Source organism: Myotis brandtii, unplaced genomic scaffold (assembly GCF_000412655.1).
Source record: "Myotis brandtii unplaced genomic scaffold, ASM41265v1 scaffold191, whole genome shotgun sequence".
Taxonomy (NCBI): Eukaryota; Metazoa; Chordata; class Mammalia; order Chiroptera; family Vespertilionidae; genus Myotis; species Myotis brandtii.
In genome coordinates, this window is record NW_005357115.1 from 6477305 (window position 1) to 6500008 (window position 22704).

A 22704-nucleotide genomic window follows, 5' to 3' on the forward strand; every position below is an offset into this window, starting at 1 on the left:
CTGGCCCTGGGACCTCACCAGGACCAGCTGACCTCTCTGAGGGCCCCACCTGAGCCCCAGGGTGGCCTGCCCTGTGTGCACTGAGCCCGGCGCCATATCCTATGGGATTCTTAGCACCCCTCCCCGGGTCAAGAAGGGAGCTAGCACGGCCCAGGGGCCAAGAACACTAATGTCCCAACTAACCTGCGGCCTGGCCAGATCTGAGGACCTGCAGCTGTGACCAGGAAGCCTCACCTTGCAGGGGCACTTCCCAGGGACATCCCCCACTTCAGCCTCTGGGAAGGCACATTTTACTGTCAACTAAAACCAGCACAGCAACACGCGCACACACTAGATGTTCTGCTTTAGAAAAATTACAAAGTAATGTGTAAATGCTTTATTCTCTCCCTGCCCCCACTATCATTTGAGATCTGAAAGTCAGGCAGGGGCTGAGGGATGGTGAAGAAGTCAGGGATGGAATGTGGGAATCAAGGAAGGGAGAAACGAGATGGCTGAGAAAGGGACATAGTACTTGGTAACTTAAAAAATAACCAATGATGTGCCCGGCCGGCGTGGCTCAGTGGTTGAGTGTAGACCTATGAGCCAGGAGGTCACAGTCCAATTCCTGGTCAGGGCACATGCCCGGGGTTTCAGGCTCAATCCCCAGTAGGGGGCATGCAGGAGGCAGCTGATCAATGATTCTCTCTCATCATTGATGTTCTCTCTCTCTCCCTCTCCCTTCCTTACTCTCTAAAATCAATAAAAAATATATTTAAAAAAAATAACCAGCCGAAACCGGTTTGGCTCAGTGGATAGAGCATCAGCCTGCGGACTGAAAGGTCCCCGGTTCGATTCCGGTCAAGGGCATGTACCTGGGTTGCGGGCACATCCCCAGTAGGAGATGTGCAGGAGGCAGCTGATTGATGTTTCTCTCTCATCGATGTTTCTAACTCTCTATCTCTCTCCCTTCCTCTCTGTAAAAAATCAATAAAAAATATATTTTAAAAAAATAACCAATGATGTTACATTTGGACGGGGCTGTTTTGACACAGCCACACCAAACTGCTATATCTAGGTGGCTGACAGAAGGTTCCGAGCCCTCTCTGAGCTTCAGCTTCCACAGGAAGTGTGGGTAGAGGTTGCAGGGAGCATCTGGGAACAAAACATTTAGAGAGGGAAGGCTTCCTGGAGGAAGAGCCCGCAATGCCACCGCTCACAGACCTCAATTCCTTCAGGGGTACGCATCCCACTTGATGGGACAACCTGAGGGGAGAATTGTGTCCAAAATCTTGAGTGGCTGACTTTAGAGCTAGCAGACATCCTGGGGGACAGACACTGGGGCCAGGCAAACTGATTCCTCACTCGGTTTCATGCGCTGCACAAAGGGCACGATCCTCAGCTCTTGAGTCTCGGTGAAGACAGGTTGGGAAGGGCAGCCAGTGCACATAGAAGGAGCTCATTCAGTGCGGGACCCCGGCTGCCCACTGCCACCCTGAAACACAGGCCGTTACACTGAGGGGAGCGGCTGGTGCTCTGGGAGCTTTGCCTTGGCCTCACGGTGCCCTGCCTGGCCCCCGACTCACAGTTTCGGTTTCAGAATGAATACTTTGCGAGAAAGACATTTCCTTTACTCTGTATGTGGATTCCTTGATTACAGTCATGAGGGGACAGGCTGGCCCCTAGTTTTGCATTTGGAGTCCTGGCTACTCTTTGTGAAACTGGAGGGAGGGCAGCTGCGACGGCAGAGGGGTGGCCCAGCAGGATCCACTGCTGGTCTGTTTCCTGCCCTCAGCCCACACCCACCCTTCTTCACTCTGTCCTCCTGCCGGCTGGGCAGGATCTGACCACAAGCCTCCTTCTCCCAAACCAGAGAGAATCAGAAAACCAAAGCTCTTCCCAAGATGGCTGGCTCCTTCTGGCTCCTTGTACCATATACACAGTCATGGACAGGGGAGAGGCATGCTTCAAACGGAAGAAGAGAGTGAGGGTCAGCTGGGCTTCTTGGAAGAAGCAAGTCACTCATGCGGCTCTTTTGTCTTTATTTAATATGCTGTAGGCACCCACCCAGTGCCAAGCACTGTGGGCAACAGGGATGTGGAAGTGAATAGAACATGGTCTTTGATCTCCAGTGGAGATCACAGGAGAAAGCAATATGACAGACTCTGTGACAAGGAACAGTAGTCACCAGCACGAAAGAGGAAGCAACAAACGGGGTCTGGAGAGGCTGAGGGTGGGGGTGGGGGCTTCATGGAAGGGCAGTGCCCTGGAGGGTCCTGAAGTGTGCTGCAGTGGCCAGGCACAGGTTCCACAGTTGGCTGCCAGGGTTTGTACCCAGGCTCTTCCTGTTCCTGGTTCTACATGCTTGGTCAACTTGCTAACCTCTCTGTGCCCCAGTTTCCTCATTCTATAAATGGCACCTACTTCACAAGGTTGTTGAAAAGAGTAAATGAATTAACATCTGTAGAGCAAGTTTAGAACAGTATTAGCTATTAGACTCTGTATTTATTAATATTGTCTTTTTTTTTTAATCCTCATCCAAGGATATTTTTTCCCATTGATTTTTAGAGAGAGTGGAAGGGAGCAGGGGGGAGAGAGGGGGGGGGGGGACATTGCAATGTGAGAGAGACACATCGATTGGTTGCCTCCCACACACACCCCAACCTGGCTGGGGATGAAGCCTCCAACTGAGGTACGTGCCCTTAACCAGAATCAAACACGGGACCCTTCAGTCCACAGGCCAATGCTCTATCCACTGAGCCAAACTGGATAGGTCGGGCTATTAATATTGTCTTGAAGAAGAAGCAGGCATCTGGCTGAGGAAGGGTCTAGGAAAGAAGGCAGGAACGTGGAGCATGTGCTGTGGCTTGGCGTGGTCACTGCATGGGGCCCGTGGTGAAATGAGGCCAGAAAGGTAGGCAAAGGCCTGATGCCGCCAGGCCGCATGCACCATGGAGTGTGGGCTTGGGCCTGTAGCTGACTGAGAGTCACTGGAGGCCTTGTTGTAAGGTTGGATTTGGTGGGTGGGTCACCAGGCAGCTAGACTGGAAGAAGTGAGACCGGAGGTGAGGAGCCCAGCAGGGAGCCTAGTTTGATAGGAAAGAGAGGACTGAAGAGGGCCTAACTAACAGCGTGGCAGCTGGCGTGGAGAGGAAGTGAGTCCTGGGGCCTGGAGGTGACTGGATGCAGATGAGGAGCAGGCAGAATCCAGGATGACTTGGGTCGTCTTAGAGCCAGTAGCCAGGACCAGGAAGACTGGAGAAGGGCAGGTTTGGATGGGAGGGAGGGTAAAGAAGAGAAACAACAAAATAATCGATTCTGGGTACTTATCTGAGAGTTTTCTGTGAATTATTTCATTTAAATCTCACATCGCCCTTTGAGGAGAGTGCTATTATTATCCACATTTACAGCTGAGAAATCAGGCACAGAGTGATTGAAAACTTGCATCCAGCCATGATGTGGTTGTCAGAATCTGCCTGTTAACCCCTCTGCTCCACGATGACCTTGATTCACTGGTTGTGTGCCTGTTGCTTAGCAGAAAGGAGGTGTAGTGAGTGCTGTGGGGGAATAAGATGTCAGGGGGTATATGAGAGTGAGGAGGGAGAAGGGCAAGGGCTGAACATGGAGAGAGGGGCTCGGACATGCTGGGGTCCTGGGGGAGGTCCAATACCAGGAAGCTCCCCTGGAGGATCCAGAGGCACCCTCCTTTCCTTCTCTCCAGCCTGTTGGGGGGAATCCAGCCCTAGGACTGGGCCTCTTGCCTGTGGGTCCTCGCCACAGCCCGCAGAGAGAACGCAGGCAGGGCTGGCCCACTCCCAGAGCCTGGTGCCAGTTACATAACCTTCCTGAGCTGGGAGGCCAGCACAGCATTACCTTCCTCCCCTGGGGCATTGGGAGGGAAGCGCTGAAAGGATTAGGCTCAGCTTTTGAAAACAAAACTAAGTACTCTAAGTGGAGTATGACAATGCCAACTTGCTTTGGGCTATTGTGGGGCCCAGTTTTGTCTCCCAGCCCACATGCAAGCAGGCCTGAGATGCTGTTGACAAAAGCTTCTCCTGTTTACCTCAGCCTCATACCATCGGCCCAGGTTCCATTTGGGCATGTCATAGGCTCAAGTGAGTTCTTTCTCTCTCTCTCTCTCTCTCTCTCTCTCTCTCTCTCTCTCTCTCTCTCACACACACACACACACACACACACACACACACACACACTCACACACTGCTCCCTCCCCAGGAACCAGCTACCAACTCCCTGAGTCAGCCCAATCCAGGCCAAATTCACCTGATTTCTCTGGATACCTCAACAATTCATCTAGCTAAGAGTTGTCAGTTGCAAAGAGCCTTCCTTGCCTGGTTCAATAATTCACTTAATGAGCTTCATAAATTACTGGAAGCTGTTCCAAGTTCTGAGATTTCCGCAGCACTTTCCTAGAGGATAAAAGCGGGGAGAGTGAGAGCCAAAGGAAGGGGGGACATGGCCCCCGCCCTCAATTGACACCCCTCTTCCACTCTGTTTCCGACTGCATGCAGTGTCGATGCTTGGCCCCAACGTGGTGACAGAAGAGTGAGAATATTCACAGAGAAGTGGGAATCATGAAACATAAAATGTGTGTCCTCAAAGGGACCTTACAGATCATTCATTAGTCCAACCTTCTCATTTACAGATGAAGAAACTATTTGTCCCATGACCAGCTAGGGATGCAGCACAGGGCCTCCAATGCCCACTCATGCCTACTTTACACAGACTCCAGACAAGGTCTGGGAGGCTCATATGCCCATGAGCCTCACCATACATCTGCTTCAGGAGACCCGGCACTCACAGCCCACCCCCTCCTCAGGCTCTGTAGGCTACACAGCACTGCCTGAGTCCTATTTCTCTCATCTCCAAGTTTTGGGGGTAACTGTGAGCCCCATATGTCACCAACAGCCAGCATCTGTCGCAGAGAATAAGATCTGGAGCCCATAGGACACTGGGAAATAATGCTACTATGATGTCTAGACAGTCCCTTTACAAACACCCTGGACAATCCATGAATGTCCCAGGAGCACCTGCTTTGTGCCCAGCCCTGGCAGACCAAGACATCACACATTTGGGCAGCTAATTTCTCCAAGTTCATTTTTCTGCCAGGCACAAAAATGAACAGCCCAAAGTGGGCAGGAAGAAATAAAGTCAAGTGTTCTCCGGCTCCTGATTTAAAACATAAAAATAAAAGAAATATGCCCACTGTGCAAATAACAAATAGACCAATTCTACTTCTCAACCAAATATTGATATTTCCTTTAAAATTTGGGCTAAAATATCCACACTCGGGCAGGGAGAGACTTGTGGTTTTGGCCAAAAGCTGATCTAAGTCATATACAGCCATTAAAACTATGATTTTTTTTTTCCCAACAAAAGTTACAGAGTTAGAGTGACTTTCTGAGCCCAAAGTTATTTTGACATTTCATAAAACAAATCATGAGACCAACACATCACCACATTATGTTGACAATAGCGTCCAAAATAGTCGTACTATCTTTAGTGTTTTTTATTTTAATGTCTTTATAACTACCTAATTTGTGTATAATTTATAATTAAACAATGTTTGCGGCCCGAACCAATATGCTCAATTAATATTTGACAAAGGAGGCAAGAACATACAATGGAGCCAAGATAGTCTCTTCAATAAATGGTGTTGGGAAAATTGGACAGATATATGCAAGAAAATGAAACTAGACCACCAACTTACACCATACACAAGAATAAACTCAAAATGGATAAAGGACTTAAATGTACGACAGGAAACCATAAAAATTCTAGAAGAATCCAAAGGCAACAAAATCTCAGACATATGCCAAAGCAATTTCTTCACTGATACAGCTCCTAGGGCACTTGAAACTAAAGAGAAAATGAACAAATGGGACTACATCAAAATAAAAAGCTTCTGCACAGCAAAAGAAACCATCAACAAAACAACAAGAAAACCCACTGCGTGGGAAAACATATTTGCCAACGTCATATCTGATAAGGGCCTAATCTCCAAAATTTATAGGGAACTCATACAACTTAACAAAAAGAAGATAAACAATCCAATCAAAAAATGGGCAAAGGATCTAAATAGACACCTTTCAAAAGAGGACATTCAGAAAGCCAAGAGACATATGAAAACATGCTCAAAGTCACTAATCATCCGAGAGATGCAAATCAAAACAACAATGAGGTACCATCTCACACCTGTCAGAATGGCTATCATCAACAAATCAACAAACGACAAGTGCTGGAGAGGATGTGGAGAAAAAGGAACACTTGTGCACTGCTGGTGGGAATGCAGACTGGTGCAGCCACTATGGAAGACAGTATGGAGTTTCCTCAAAAAACTGGAAATGGAACTCCCATTTGACCCTGTGATCCCACTTCTAGGAATATATCCCAAGAAACCAGAAACACCAATCAGAAAGGATATATGCACCCATATGTTCATAGCAGCACAATTCACCATAGCTAAGATCTGGAAACAGCCTAAGTGCCCATCAGTAGATGAATGGATTAGAAAACTGTGGTACATCTACACGATGGAATACTATGCTGCTGTAAAAAAGAAGGAACTCTTACAATTTGCAACGGCATGGATGGAGCTGGAGAGCATTATGCTAAGTGAAATAAGCCAGTCAATGAAGGAAAAATACCACATGATCTCACTCATTCATGGATAATAAAGACCATTACAAACTTTTGAACAATAATAGATACAGAGGCAGAGCTGCCTCAAACTGATTGTCAAACTGCAGTGGGAAGGCCAGAGAGGGTTGGGGGGCAGAAGGGAGGGGAGTAAGAGATCAACCGAAGGACTTGTATGCATGCATATAAGCAAAACCAATGGACATAAGACACTGGGGGGTAGGGGAGGCCAGGGGATTGTCAAGGGCGGGGAAAAAAAGGACACATATGTAATACCCTTTGTAATACTTTAAGCAATAAAAAAAAATTAAAAAACAAACAAACAAAAAACCAAAGTTTAATTACTTACATGTCTATGTGTTTAGCATTTTTAAACAGCCGTATAAACAGATGAGAATGAACTAGTTATCATCATGTATATGGCAGACAACATCAAGGCATCCTTTTCCTGGAATTCTCCTCAACTGAATGCTGATTTGTATTCATGTCCCAAGAAGCTGTGATCTGAATCAGGTGGGCCAAGCTAAATAAAAGATAGCATAGCACAGGACCCACAGCTTTAAAAGTCTTCAGTTAAATAATCCAGATGGCCTCTTTCTTCAATCACAGGCAGCAGCTCAGCCCAATACTGTAACTGATTCCAATCCAGAATCAAATACCCCCATTTTTAATACTCTTGGCCTGACTCCCCCCAAGGTGTGACAATGCATTATAAAGTGGAAAAGCTGTGCCTGGAGCCTGCCTGCACTTCTTGTAAAACATCAGACCAAGAAGCCCAACTGAAAATTCATTGCACAAAAACTGACATTCGTTTTAGAAGCAATACTCAGTCAGCTCATTAGGTAAGCTGAGGGGGTAGAAAGTTGCCTTCTCTAAAAGGGACAAGGTGGCTCCAGACAGAATTGCCTATAGAGATGATAAAGGCAAGGAGAGATTAGATCCCAACATTCTGAGCAGCTCTTAAATGGCTTGGGGGCAAGACCTATTCTCACAGTGACATCTCAATTTCTAGTACTAGCAAGAAAATAGGAATCAATTGGAGAATGATCCGAGATCTGCATAATTTGGAGCAGTTGACCTTGATTTGGAAAGCTGCATGTTAATGGGGGTCTGAGTTCAAAAGCATACTGGAGGCAAATCAATCCCAGAAACCCTCTGAGTTACTATGCTTAGAAAGGCAGTGTAGCCCTACCCAGTTTTCTCAGTGGATAGAGCTTCGGCCCTCAGACTGAAGGATCCCAGGTTCGATTCTGGTCAAGGGCATCTACCTCGGTTGCAGGTTCCCTGGCCCTGGTTGGGGTGCATGCAGGAGGCAACCAATGTGTCTCTCTCTGTCTCTCCCTCTCCCTTCTGCTCTCTAAAAATCCATGGAAAAATATCTTCAGGTGAGGATTAACAAAAGGAAGGAAGGAAGGAAGGAAAGAAGGAAGGAAGGAAGGAAGGAAAGAAGGAAGGGAGGGAGGGAGGAAGGAAGGAAAAAAGGCAGTGTAGCATTGTGCTTAGGCCAAACTCTGAAATTTAAATTTCAGTGCTAACCCCTACTAACTGTGTCACCCTGGGCATGTAATTTACCTCTCCTTTTCATTATAAAATGGGCATAATAATGGTACCTATCACCTTGCTGTAAGGATAGAATTAAATTTATATAAATAAAGAGTCTAGGATAATCCTTGGCACATAGTAATCATTCAATAAGTGTTAGCTGTTACATCTATCAGTCTTTCACTAGAATATAAGTTCCAGAAGGCAAGAATTCTCATATATTTGCTCACTGCTGTATTCCCCGTATCTAGACCAGGGCCTACCACACAGTAGACAATCAGTCAACACTAAATGAATCTAATGGCATATTAGGAAGTCCAATATGGATTTATTGTACCTACACTTTTAGGAGCAATGAGAATTTTCAAATAGGTTGTATGTTTTTTAGAGTATTGTGCTAAGCTTGGGACAATTCATTGTAGGAAGTAGAAAGGCAATATCCACTGAGTTCAAAAGAGAGTTGAGTTTCTTATTCTGACCAACATAGAGTAATATGGACTCGATTTGCCCTCCCAGCTTCAACAACAACAACAATAAATCGGGGGTGAAATGGGGGGAATAGTTTGCAGACTTTGGATATCAGGCAATGCCCAGGAGATCCCTAAGAGATGAGAAACAAACAAGGTGAGCACCATAATTGCTGGAGAACATTTACAGGGCACAGCGTGGGGTGAGGAAGCCAGGCCAAGTCGGACAGTCTCTTTCCTTGAGACAGAGCTGGGAGTCTGGTGAGTCCAAGGAAGCTAGAGTTCTCAGGACAGAGTAGCAGAGAAGAGGGAGCTGCCCAAGGGATGAGAGGGGGAAGACCCAGAGATCTGCTAGGCCCCCTTGAGTATTCAGCTGGGAAGGAATCAATGCATTCATGTGAGGAGATTGCCTGAAGCTGGGAAAAATACCACTCAAAAGGAAGTCGGGGGTGGGAGGAATAGAAGGGGGAGTGGTCACTGGTGCTCACACAGGGCTAGGAGCTATTTGTATTCCTTCCCAGCAGCCAGATTAGAAAACCTTCTAATTAGTGACTTATCAAAAGACTACCCTCAACAAATGGTTACCATGTCTCCTCCTAACTTAAAACAAGCCTCAATAGTGTCAAACTATTTCTAATAACTTAATTGCATTCCAGAACAAAATTTAAGGATGTTTATAGGAATACAAGAATATCCAGCACCCAAAAAGGTAAACCTTATAATGTCTGGCATCTGATAAAAATTACCAGGCATCCAAAGTAGCAGGAAAGTATAATTCATACGGGGTGGGGGTGGGGGGGGGATATCAATCAATAGGGACAGAGATGAAAATAACACAAATAATAAAATCAGTAGATAAAACTAATATTAAAATAATTAATGTAACTATATTCATATGTTCAGGAAGATGAAGCAAGACTGACTATGTTAAGTAGAAACATGGAAAATGGAAAAAAAAAAAAAAGACCCAAATCAAACTCTAAAAACAAAAACTTCAATGTCTGAAATAAAATAAACACTGGATAGAATTAACAACAAATTAGACACTGTCAACATTTGTGAGCTTCAAAACATAGCAATAGAAAGTACCCAAATGAAACAGGAAAAAAAAAAAGAAAAAGAAAGAGCACCAGTGAACTAAATGAACAAAATTCATGCCCTAAAGAGGTGGAGAGAAGACAGAAATAACTCTTTAAGAAAGTGGCAAAACTTTCCCAAAATGAGGCAAACCATTAGTCCAAAGATACAGGAAGCTCAACAAACCTGAGCAAAAAAAATAAACAAACAAGCCAGTCGGATAGAAAAAATATTAAACTCAGGCAGAAAAAGAAAAAAAGATATACTATATAAAGAATAACAAACAAGAATTACATTAGAATTTTCATCAGAAACAATACCAACTAGAAATCAGTGGAATAAAACCTTTAAAATACCGAAGAAAAGAAACAAAACTGTCAACCTAGCCATCTAGATTCAATGAAAAAATTTCAAAAACAAACACAATACTTTCTCAGATTACAAAAGCTGAAAAAAAGTCATCAGCAGATCTGCATTACAAAAAATGTTAAAGGAAATCTTTTACGTGGAAGGAAAATATACCAAATACATAAAGAAATATTGAAAAGATTCATATGTGGGTGAATATTTAAAAGTTTATTTTATGTTTAGAGTCTCTAAAACATGATTAAATATTTAAAGCAAAAATAATAGCAATGTGTTCTGAGGCTTTAGTTCTAACATGTAGAACTAAAATGTCTGACAACAACAGAACAAAGGTCAGAAGGAAGGAAATGCAACTGTTGCAAGTTTTTTATCAGAGTACTGAAAGGCTTTTATTAGAAAAGAGGAAATGTCTGAACTCAGTGATCTCAGCTTAAAAATTAGAAAAAGAAAAAAATTAAACTCAAATAAATTGAATAAAAAAATAAGAAACATAAGGGCAGAAATCAGTAAAATATTAAAAACAAAAGAGAAAAATCTATGAAATCAAAAGCTAGTTCTTAGAGATCAATAAAGTTGATAAACTCTTAGTCAAAAGAATCAGGAATAAAAGAGAGAAGATGTGAATTGTTAATATCAGAAATGAGAGAGGTGACATCACTACAGATGCTACATATACTAAGAGTATAATAAGTGAATATTATGAACAATTTTATGCCAATAAGTTTAAAAACTAATGTGAAATGGGCATATCTCTTGAAAGACATAAAATACCTCGAGCTAATTCAAGAATAAATAACCAAAAAGCTTTATATCTTTTAAAGAAATCTCCAGACCCTAATGGTTTCATTGATTAATTCTACCAAACATCCTAAAAATAAATAATACCAATTCTACACAAACTCTACCTAAAAACTGAAGAGAAAGGAATACTTCTTAATTAATTTTTTGAATCCATCATTATCCTTATACCAAAACCAAATAGGCACTCAAGTAAACAAAATCATAGATTAGTATCCCTCATTACCACAGGCGCAAAATTCTTTCAAAAACTCAGCAAGTTGAATCCAATATTACATATAAAAGATAATACATTATGACTAAGTGGTGTTTATCCCAAGAATGAAAGTTGGTTTAACATTTTAAAATCAATCAACATAATTCATAATTTTAGCGCGCACACACACACACACACACACACACACACACAAACACTTATAATCATATCAATAGACACAGAAAAAGCATTGGATAAAATTAAACATCCATTCTTGATTTTAAAACTCTCAGTAAATTAGTAGTAGAAGAGAACTTCCTCAACTGATAAAGGGCATCTACACAAAACCCACAGCTAACATCTTACTTAATAGCAAAAGATTGAATACTTTCCCTCTTAAGATTATAAATAATGCAAAGTTTACTGCTCTCACCACTTCTAATTAGCATTGTACTAGAGGTTTTAGCCATTGTTATAAGGCAACAACAAAAAATAAATGAAAATCATCAAGATTGAAAATTAATATAATATTGTATGTCGACTGTAGTTGAAAAATAAATTTTTTAAATAGCTGATTAAAATCCAGAAAAGAAAAAAGTAATAGAAAAATATTCAAAGGGATGACCTGCTTAAGTTTCTAGATAATGGAAGTAACAAAAGTAAACAGACTTCTATCAAGCATGACCCGAAAAAAAAATTTGAGAAAAAGACCTTAGAATATCTTTACTTAACAAAGCCTTACTTTTTCACCAGAACAATAAAAACTAGCAAGAAAATTATTCTTGTGAACTCTACAATTTGAACACTTCAGATGGAACTCTTGCATTTCATAATAAAGATTTGATAGCTATTCAAAACAATGAATTGAAAAGAACTTACCTAATTCACTATTCAGAAGCAACAAACTAAACTCAGTCTTCCCATTAAAACAAGAAAGAACATATATGCATTACCTATGGACATGGAGGATAGGGTGGTGAAGCTCTGGGGCACGGCCAGGAACCAGGTGGAGGGGGGCAATGGTGGGAAAGAGGGGCATCTTTAATACTCTGAACAATAAAGAAGAGAAGAAAAAGCAGAAGCAGAGAGAGGGCTCAAACAAATGTAATAAGGGTTCTTAGGAGCCTGGTAATTCCATGAGATGCTGTTTGCCTAATAGGAAACCTGTGAAGGTCACCAAACCTTCCTAGAATAGAATGGAATTATGGGAGCTGGTGGGGCTGCACCCCTAACAAAGTCATCTGCCCTTTCGACTCCTTGGCTATCCAATACAAATTTAATTTGACCCAATTGTAATCTAAAATGTTTTAATAACCACATTATAATAAGTAAAAAGAAAAAGGTGAAATAACTTTTAATAATGTTTTATTTAACCCAATATACCAAAAATGTTATCACTTCAACATTTTAAAACTGTTGGCCTGGTTGGTGTGTTCAGTGGTTAGAGCGTCAGCCTATGCACTGAAGAGTCATAGCTTTCATTCTGGGTCAAAGGCATGTACCTGGGTTGCAGATTCAATTCCCAGCCCCCATCAGGCACATTCAGGAGGCAACCAATCTATGTGTCTCTCTCGCATCAATGTTGCTCTCTCCACCTCCCTTCCACTCTCTCTAAAAATCAATGGTAAAAATATCCTTGGGTGAGGATTAAAAAAAATTTTTTAAACTATTAACAAGCTGTTTTACATTCATTTTTTGTACTCTTTAAAATTCAGTGTATATTTTACACTTACAGCACATCTCAATTCAATTAATCGTAAGTGAAGTGCTCAGTAGCCAAATGGACAGCCCATATCCAAACAATGTAGAATTTGGGATGCATGGGTTCATATTTTATATGCCAGACACTGTTCTAGACTGTAGAGATAACGTGTGAATAAAGCAAGACAGGTCCCCTGTCTCATGGAACTGACATTCTTATAAGAGACAGCATATGAACAGATATCTTTTAAAGTTTATTTCAGGTGGTGACAAGTGCTGTGAAGGTGGGAAAACAGGGTAACATGGTAGAAAGCAACTGGAAAGAAAAAAAAAGGTGGAAACAACTTCAGATAAAATAGTCAGAGGGTCAGAAGGACTCTCGGAGAAGGTAAGAGCTGAAGAGCAAGAGGAGCCAGTCAAGTGAAGACCTGAAGGTCAAGCATTCCAGGCCAAATGAGGAGTCAGTGCAAACGCCCTGAGGTGAGCATGAGCTTGTCTGGGCTTGAGAAGAAGGAAAGTCAATGTGGCAGGAATGTGGTCATGAAGGAGACAGTGATAAAGGGTAGTTCAGAGAGGCCGGCAGCTAGCAGATCATGTAGGGCGGCTCTCAACTCCGGCTTCTAGACAGTATCTGTGCCCAGTCCCCCATCTCCTCACTCCAAGACTCTGATTTGGTCTGTGGAAAGCCCCAGTATCAGTAATTCTCAAAAGCATTCCGGTGATTTAAAGCACAGGCAGGGCTGAGAGACATACAGACTGTAGACCCCAATAGAGAGTTTGCATTTATTCGAAATACGGTGGGAAGGCATTGAAGGCTTTAAGGAAAGGTGTGACATGATCTGATTTAACTTTGAGGGGCCGATGCTTTGTGAGGAGTGAACTGTGGAGGGATAGCAGCAGGAGCCAGGGCACTAGCAGGAGCCTCCTGGAGAGAGGGTCCAGGAAATCAGGATGGATAATGGATGTAGGGCTGACCAGACTTGCTGATGGAGGAAGTTTGGGGAATGAAGGAAAGAGATGAATCCTTGGAGGCCTGGAATCAGTAGTGGCACCAGACACGTACTGAGGACCTTCTCTGTGCAAGGCTGACTCTGCGGGGTCCCAGCAACAGCCAAAGCAAAGCCGCCTACGTCAATCTGTTTTGGACTCTCCGGAAGAGAATCATTTGTCATAAAAAAAAGAGGTGAGGTGGGTGAGGAGGGGGGGGGGGGGGGGGGGGGGGGGGGGCTGGAGATGGCTGTTCCTCAGAAAGAGGACATTTACTTTGAGCATCTCTATTAAATGTGTGAGGTGGACCTACTTGGCAAGCTCTTTTCATTCTCCCTGGAATCTAATCCATGTAGGTGAAGGCCCTAGATGACTTCATCCCATATGCCCATTCCATCTACTCCCCCAATCCCTGCAGGCTTCAGGACCCTGTCCCTGCTGTATTTGAGCGACCAGGGCGGGGCGGCTGATCCATGCTGGACCAATAAGGAACACTGTCATGGAGAATGAAAGGCTGGTAGGCTGCTGTGCTCAGTGCATCTTGGAGCTCTCAGCTGCCACATCTCCCCCATGAGGAGTGATACCCAGAAAGATACCCAGAAGGCATCAGAGCAAAGCCACTCACAGGCCTTCAAGTCCCACTTCCAGCTGTTTCTGAGGACCGGCAGTGTGCTTACCCTTCCTGAGTCTGGCAGTGCCCCTTAATGAGATGAAATTAACCAACATAAAACTAACAACCTAAAAATGTACTAATTAAGAGTTATTGCCAGAAATAAATGTTATGACCTATTCGTATGGCGGGGCAAACATCTAATTACTGAACATCTGCTATTATTGTCCTCCTCCCTTCTGATACCACAAGCCCCTATCCTATTCCTTGGCTCAAGACAGTATATGCCTGGTATATAAACTTCATATTACTTTTCACCTTGGAACCTGTCATATGGGGGTTCCCATATGTACAAAGTTAAATCTGGTTTTCTCCTGTTAAAAAAATGAAAGTGTACTATTTAGCCCAGCTGGTGTTGCTCAGTGGTTGAGCCTCAACTCATGAACCAAGAGGTACCACAGTTCAATTCGTGGTCAGGGCACATGCCCGAGTTGCAGGCTCAATCCCCAGTAGGGTGTGCAGGAGGCAGCCAATCATTGATTCTCATCATTGATGTTTCTATCTCTCTCTCCCCTTTCCCTCTCTGAAATAAAAATCTATTAAAAAATAAAGTGCACTATGTAGTGGCATTTAGCACATTCACAATGTTGCACAACCACCACCTCTATCTAATTCCAAAACACACTCATCATCCCAAAAGAAAACCCCATGCCCAGGAAGCAGTCACACCAACCACTCTCCACCACCACTAGCAACCACTAACCTACTTTCTGTCTCTATGGATTTACCTATAAATGGAATCATGCAACATGTGACTTTTGCCCCTGGCTTCTTTAACTTAGCATAATGTCTTCAAGGTTCATCCATGTTGTAGCATGTAACAGAATTTTTTCCCTTCTTGCTGAATAATATTCCATTATTTGTATATACCACATTGTGTTTATCCATTCGTCCATTGATGAGCTGTTTCCACCGTTTAGCTCTTGTGAGTAGTGCTGCTATGAACATGCACATATAGTTTTTGTGTGAGCCTCTGTTTTCAATTTTGGGGGGTATATACCTAGGAGTGGAATTGCTGGGTCATATGGAATTTCTTTCAACTTTGTGAGGAATCACCAATAGTAGTATTTTCTTTTTGCTTAAAGTTGTACATATTGTATTTCTGTCACTTTTATCAAAGAAGAGTCCTGCTGTTATGGGCTCAAAGTAGCTTTCTGGTCCACTCAGCAGCCCAACAATTCCTTTGCAAATACCTGGTCTGAAACGCTCCAACAGCAACAGCAGGACGGGGTGCTGGGCTAGTCCTGTCACCTTGTCCTTACTCTACCTTGTCCTGGCTCTACCCTGTCCTGGATCTACCTGAACTCCACCCTACCTGTCCTCCTTTATTCCCACTGCTTCTCCTAGCACACTCCTGCTCCCCTCAGGGCTAGCTCAGGCTCCTCCCTGTCCCCACTAACTGACACACCCTGTAACCACCACCTCCTCACCTTCTCTACCTCAATTGTGCTTACCTACAGCCCACCCAAAGTCCTCATAAAGCCTTCTCCCTCTGATGCCACAGCCCCCGGAACTCCCACCCTCCTGAGTACACCCACAGTCCTTATTACAGGTTCCACCTAGGTCAGCCCTCAGTTTTGTCATTTCTACTATTGCTCCTGTAATTTCAGGTGTCAGCAATCTCTGCCTCCTCTTGCTCTGATGGCCCCCATAGCCTCCAGCAAGGCAAGCGCCCAGTGCAGTATACAGACAGCTGATGTGAAGCAACAACCTCTCTGATGCAATAAACCTCCACCTCTCTGGGGAACACAGATCTCCTATTGTGATTGAGGTCAATTTCTTCCCCTCTCCAGACTTTTAAAAACACAAATGGTATTTTTCAGCGCGGACTTCACAGGCAGAGGCATTTGGGGCATCCAAAGCAGTAAAGATCAATGTCAGTTACTAGTTTTGAGCAAAACAACCCTTCTAGGGATTGTTGGGCCAATTTTACAAATGATGACATGGGATTGAGAGATTAAGAAAGTACCTGAGGTCAGCCTATCAGGACTAATGTTGGGTTTTGATCCAGACCAGTCTGACTCCACATTCTAGATTCCTTTCACCACATGTACCTGAAATTGCAACATGGACTATCTATGGGCAAGATGGCAGGAAACAATTAATTAAAATTGCACCTGATGCTGGAGACTGATGGAATTCTTTAGAAAGCAACTTGGCAGCAAATATCACTCCTACCACTTGACCTCAATGAATTTATTCTTAGGATATCAATTTCATAATATAAACAAGTACATACATAGAGTATTCATTTCTGCATTATTTGCAATAGCAATAATTTGGGAGTAATCTCAAAATCCAAATTTAGGGGGTTGGTTAAGAAAATTATGGTGTTAAATCAAAGCAGTATTATTCAGCAGTGGTTCTCAACCAGGTACAGTTTTGCCCCACTTCCCACCCCTAATGGACATCTGGCAGTGTCTGAGACATTTTCTGTTGTCCCAGTGGAGGAAGAGGTGAGTTCTACTGGCATCTAATGGGGAAAGATCAGAGATTCTGCTAAACATGCTATAATGCATAGGACAGACCCCAAAATGCCAATGGTGCCGAAGTTGAGTAACCCTGTTATATAAATTAAGTATTATTAGTATGAAGACTTTATGATTTGATCTTAATTAAAAAAAAGTAGAATTCTAAATTTGGGACACACTGTGCTCTTACCCAAGGAGAACTACCTTGCATATGAGGGAACACTAGATGAAAACATGGGAAACCAAACAATGCGTTGGTGGAATGAAATAAATCTCATTCTTTGAAAAGTTTTCTTTAATGATGTTATTTTTCACACTAAACAAAAATTGGAAAAATTTAAAGCAAAATTTGTTGCAGGTATGATTTGCAACTGTTATTGTCTAGAATAGATCAAGCATTGTGTGTGGCACATTTTTATGATCAATAAATACTTTTGGGAAGAAGATATGTAAGCTTTTTAACAAAGGGTATGTGAACAAAACTAAAACTAGTTTACACAAGAAAAGAATGTATTGGTACGTGTGACTTGGAAAAACAGGACTAGACGTGACCTCAGACCAGATGGATCCAAGAGTTCAAACCATGGTATCTTCAACCTGCAGGTATGTTCTGTTGTTTCCCTTTCACTCTGAAACTACCGCCACACACCCATTCTCTGAGTGTGGCCCTCATCCTTTACTGTACTTAGCCTCCTCAGGCAGATGGGGGATTGGTGGGGGGGGGGGGGGGAGAAAAGGCTCCCAGCTTAACATCATTTTGAGTCCAGAGAAGGAGAAAGCTATCTCAGCTTCCTTAGAGAAAATCTCAAAGAAGGTTTCTAATGGCTGTGTCACATTCATCCATTGATCCAAACAGAACTGGCAGGAAAAGAGGGCTAGCCAGACAAAAAATAAAACAAACAACAACAATGTCCATTATCCTCATGAATTGGCAAACATTTGAGTATTTGAAATCATCTAGTGACACAGACATAGGAGTGCAGTATGAAGACAGAGCCCAAAATGTTTGGGGTTTCATGTTATCAAAAAAATGAGAAATTTTGCTGGATTGCTTTTTTCTGCAACAAAAGAGACAGGTTCATGGAATCATAGAGCTGAAAGGGTCCTTACATAGAGTGTCATGATCAACTTGTTTTTGGAAGCCTACAGCATGCCTAGTCCAAGGCCCTGGACCTGGAAGAGAGGGAAAGCCCATCCCTGTCACCCAAGTCAGCCCCCCAATTCAATGGCGGCAAGATGGGACACACGGATGGACTTCGGCCTTTAAGGCTATTCTTTGAACAGAATCCCAGAAAGGATGGACCCAGTGAATGAACTAAAGGAGATATTTTTAAAGCAATGGCTTTCAAAACTTTTTTTAAACAGCAACTTAATAAAAAACACACTTTACTAGTAGATTGCAATTCTATATACATACAACACACACACACATAACTGAGACATCAGTTTGATGAAACTAATCATAGTACATGTGATGGAATCTGGTAGTTTTTATTTCATTCTATTATATTTCATTTAAAAATATATATTTGATAACCCATTATATTGATTTCAAGTCAAGACCCATTAATGATTTGAGAGCAGCATTTGGAACACATATTAAAGGGGTTTAACATATACTATTAACAAGGCTTTCTTAGTCCTGCCTATGGGTGGTGCTTGAAGTTTCCACCATCAGATTCACCATTAGGGACTGAGGCATCTAAATATCTTACTGGACAGATCATGAGAATTCTCACTTCATATTACACAGTTTTTAGAAAGTGTCATACTTTAAAAAGATATTAGCTTGTAAGAACATGTAATAAATAACTTCAAAATGCAATGGGTATTTAATTTTAAAGTGTGCCTTTAACATTTATGTAAAACGTTTTTGTACTCATTCAATAGAAACTTATCTGGCCACTGGGTAATGCTAGCAATAAAACTACTGGTCCGCAATGTGTTAATCTGGAGAGATAACAAGTAATCTATTAAAACCTACTGAATGCTCTTCTATAGGCCCATGTGGAAAACTGTAAGAGTGATAGTGGTAGTATTACCTGGAGAAGGAAAATGCTGATGGGGCTGGGCATGAGTAGTCAACTAGAAAAGCTGAAAGAAATGCAGACATTCATTCATACATTCATTCATCTAAGAGCTATTAAATTGTCTGAGCTTCTGTTTTCTTGTTATGAAATAGAGCTAAAATTGTTAGATGCCATAAAACTACTATACCTAGATATGAGCACGCATTGCCTTATGTGATGCTCCCAGCAGGGCCAAGCACCTACTGTGATAAAATATTTAATTGTTCCCAATTCTTGGCTCCCTTCCTAGAAAGATGGTCATATATCCCACCATGCCCATGTGACTTAAGTGCTTTCCTCTAGGTTGGGCTCACATTCCCGCCCATAACAGAGAAAAGGCCTTAGAGCAGTGGTTCTCAACCTTCCTAATGCCGAGACCCTTTAATACAGTTCCTCATGTTGTGGTGACACCCAATTTCATTGTTACAAATTGAACATAATTAAAGCATAGTGATTAATCACAAAAACAATATGTAATTATATATGTGTTTTCCGATGGTCTTAGGCGACCCCTGTGAAAGGGTCGTTCGACCCCCAAAGGGGTCACGACCCACAGGTTGAGAACCGCTGCCTTAGAGACAGTGCAAGTTTCCTTCAGCCATGACTCATCATTCCCCTTCAGCGGGAACCCCACATGAGAGGCCTTGTGAAGCAGAGCCACAGCTGACCCAGTAGGTTCATGACACAAATCTATGTTTTATAAGCCACTTAGGTTTGGGGGTTACTTGTGACAGCAGCAAAACTGATTAGTAGGGTCCCATAAACAGAAAGAGAAGCAGGGGGAATAGAAAGAGGGCAATGTAGAGCAACAGGAGAGGAGGAGACATTTTTGAGCACCTATTGGTGCTTGGAATCATGTTGATGTCTGTGAGAAATATAAGACCAAGGTTAGGATATATGTGCTGCCTCTAGAAGTTTAAACTCTAGCTGGAGCAGAGCTATGGACAAATAAAATGGCCTAGCCACGAGGACAGCAGAATTTAAGGGCCAAGCATGCTCCAGACCTCAGGCTGCAGTAATCTCAGGTAACTAACTCTTCGTGGCATGGAGAGAATTAAAGGACTTACATGAGCCTTGAAGGATGCGTAGCACCCAGGAGGCTGCTGTAGGCTGAGTTAAGGGCATGGAGCACAGTGTGAGAACATCTCAAGGGGAGAGGCCATGGCTGAGGAGTCCATGACTTCTCCAAGGGGTCACGGCAAGTAACCGCTACCTCTTCATCAGGATTGTACAGAGCTCACCAGCCTACCTGCCTCTTCACTGGGTGAAATAAAGACAACTAATCAGAGACCTGAAGATAGGAGCAGAGCCACAGAGATGCATGAGTTCTGGAGGCTCTGCCACGTGGGGGTGGGGTGAGGGCGTGTTCTAAGCAGCAGCTGGTCCCCTCAGAAGTGAGGCAGACTGAGCTGTGGGGTCTTGACAAAGGGTGTGTTTGGTTTTGGTTGTGGCATTTCTGGTCAATGGGCCCAGACTTTCATTTCTGGAACATCTCCATGATTTCCTGAGACAGCTGAATCTTGTGGCCTGGGTGTACTAGTATTGCCTGTGAGGGTTAGAAGAGTGTTTTGCAGAACTGAGATGTAAATAGGTGCTGGCCTGTGTTCTTCAAAGATACTGCTGCCCCTTTGCTCTTTCCTCTGGAATTTTCCACATACCATGCTGACCTTCATCAGGGGAGAGGCGGCTTTTACAAATTCAGACTTGCCCTGGCCTGCTCAGAAAGGGATTTGTGCCAGTTACAAATACCCATACAGTACAATTAGAGTTTTGTTTTGATGAGAATATTGTGCTGAAGGAAAAATAAGGTAGGCAAAAGCAATAAGGCAAGGAGTAAGATATAATGCTAGGTAGAGAGAAGACCACAAATTTGACAGTATTCTTCCCAGGGCAAATGCACAGAGGGTAATATTGGTTATAAGATGTTTGGTTTCTAAAAGGTTAAAAAAAAAGGGTGCCCAGGTAAAGCACGAGTGTACTGATACTGAAACTAGAGAGAATTTCCTCCTAGCCCCAATGTAGTGTGTTGAATTCCACCTTCAATTTGACCCAAAATGAATACAACAGCAGGTTTCAAGGGGCTATTCTTCAATACAGACTAAAGGCACAAGTCAAAGTTCAATTCATCAGAATGATTTATTTGAAAGAAAAAGACAACGTAGTCCAAGTCTGCCACCATCTGATGGTACCCTTTTACCCAAGGATAACGTTTAGAATATAAAGAAGTAGATGAATGGCTTCTCCTTCACGTTATCCTCCATGAACATTATTATTTTTAAATGAGCTTCTGATCCAGAGGCTCCAGAATTTGAAGTTACACTATCAAGCAAAAGCTTGAAGTTCAGATCATCTATGGTTTATATTAAAGGAAGACTGGATATGCTTTGCCCACAAGCCAAGTATAGGTTAGGGCCAACATCCTCTTTTGCCAAGGTAAGGAGCCTAATCAGGATTGGAGCCACATGAAAATCTACTGAGCCTCCACACAGAAGCGGGCCAAGAGGAGCAGCAAAGTTTCCCACAGGAATTTATTCTGCATCTATTCCAATCGGTGGCAAAATCCCAAAAGCTCTATGTCATAGAGACCAGTCACTGCATGTTAGCCTAGAAAATGTTCAAGTCAACCATTACCAATTGCCCACTAAGACCACAAAACTTTTAATAGAGTGCCCAGGACATTTAGAATCTTAATGCCAGTTCATGGATAAAAACACTGCATAGCCTAACCAAAACGAGCTATACACAGTTATCTTTACAAGTCATAGAATGAGCGTGCTAGTATCAGAAAGAAGGGGGAAGGGTATACCAATGTTTGGAAAGGAAAAAAAAAGGTTTGAATATCACTACGAATTATTGTCTTAAAATAGATATTTGAGGGGGCTTTCTTTAGTTTTCAGTTTGGAGGAAGTTTAGGTGCGACTTTCATTGGTGGCCCCAAATCCAGGTTCATCCAACACCAGCTGCCTCCACCATGCCACTGAAACTTGACCCCAACAAGATCAAAGTCATATAACTGAGACGTACCAGTGAAGAAGTTGGTGCCACGTCTGCCCTGGCCCCCAAGATTGGTCCCCTGGGCCTGTCTCCAAAAAATGTTGGTGATGACACTGTCAAAACAACTGGTGGTGACTGGAAGGGTCTGAGGATTACAGTGAAACTAACCACTCAGAACAGACAGGCTCAGATTGAGGTAGTGCCTTCTACCTCTGCCCTGATTATCAAAGCCCTCAAAGAACTGCCAAGAGACCAGAAAAAGCAACAACAACAAAAAAAAACACATTAAGCACAGTGGAAATATCACTTTTGATGAGATTATCAACATTTTTCCTACAGAGGTGGCACTGATCTTTAGCTAGAGAACTCTCTGGAACCATAAGAGATCCTGAGACTGCCCAGTCTGTGGGCTGCAGTGTTGATGGCCACCTCCCTCATGACATCATAGATGACATCTGCAGTCATGCAGTGAAATGCCCAGCTAGTTGAGAACTACAAAAAAGGTATTTCAATTACAGATGATTTGGCAACCGGAAAAAAAAAAATTGATACTTGTCCCCACAACGACTTCTGATGACATGAAAAGAAAGTTCTAAGGAATTCTCACTTGTGTTTCCCCTCAGCTCCACTGTCTACAGCTCACTCAGTTCACCCCATCAACCCTGAAAGTCTGCTTCCCACGCAAGCATTACACTGACAGTCTGGCCTTTCCAAACCACTACTGGCCATTTCA

General features: G+C 42.9%; 1 pseudogene; it reads left to right on the forward strand.

Moving 5' to 3' along the window:
• The first annotated feature begins 21918 nt into the window (after nt 1-21918).
• Nucleotides 21919-22460, forward strand: LOC102238976 (annotated as a pseudogene).
• The last annotated feature ends 244 nt before the right edge of the window (nt 22461-22704 follow it).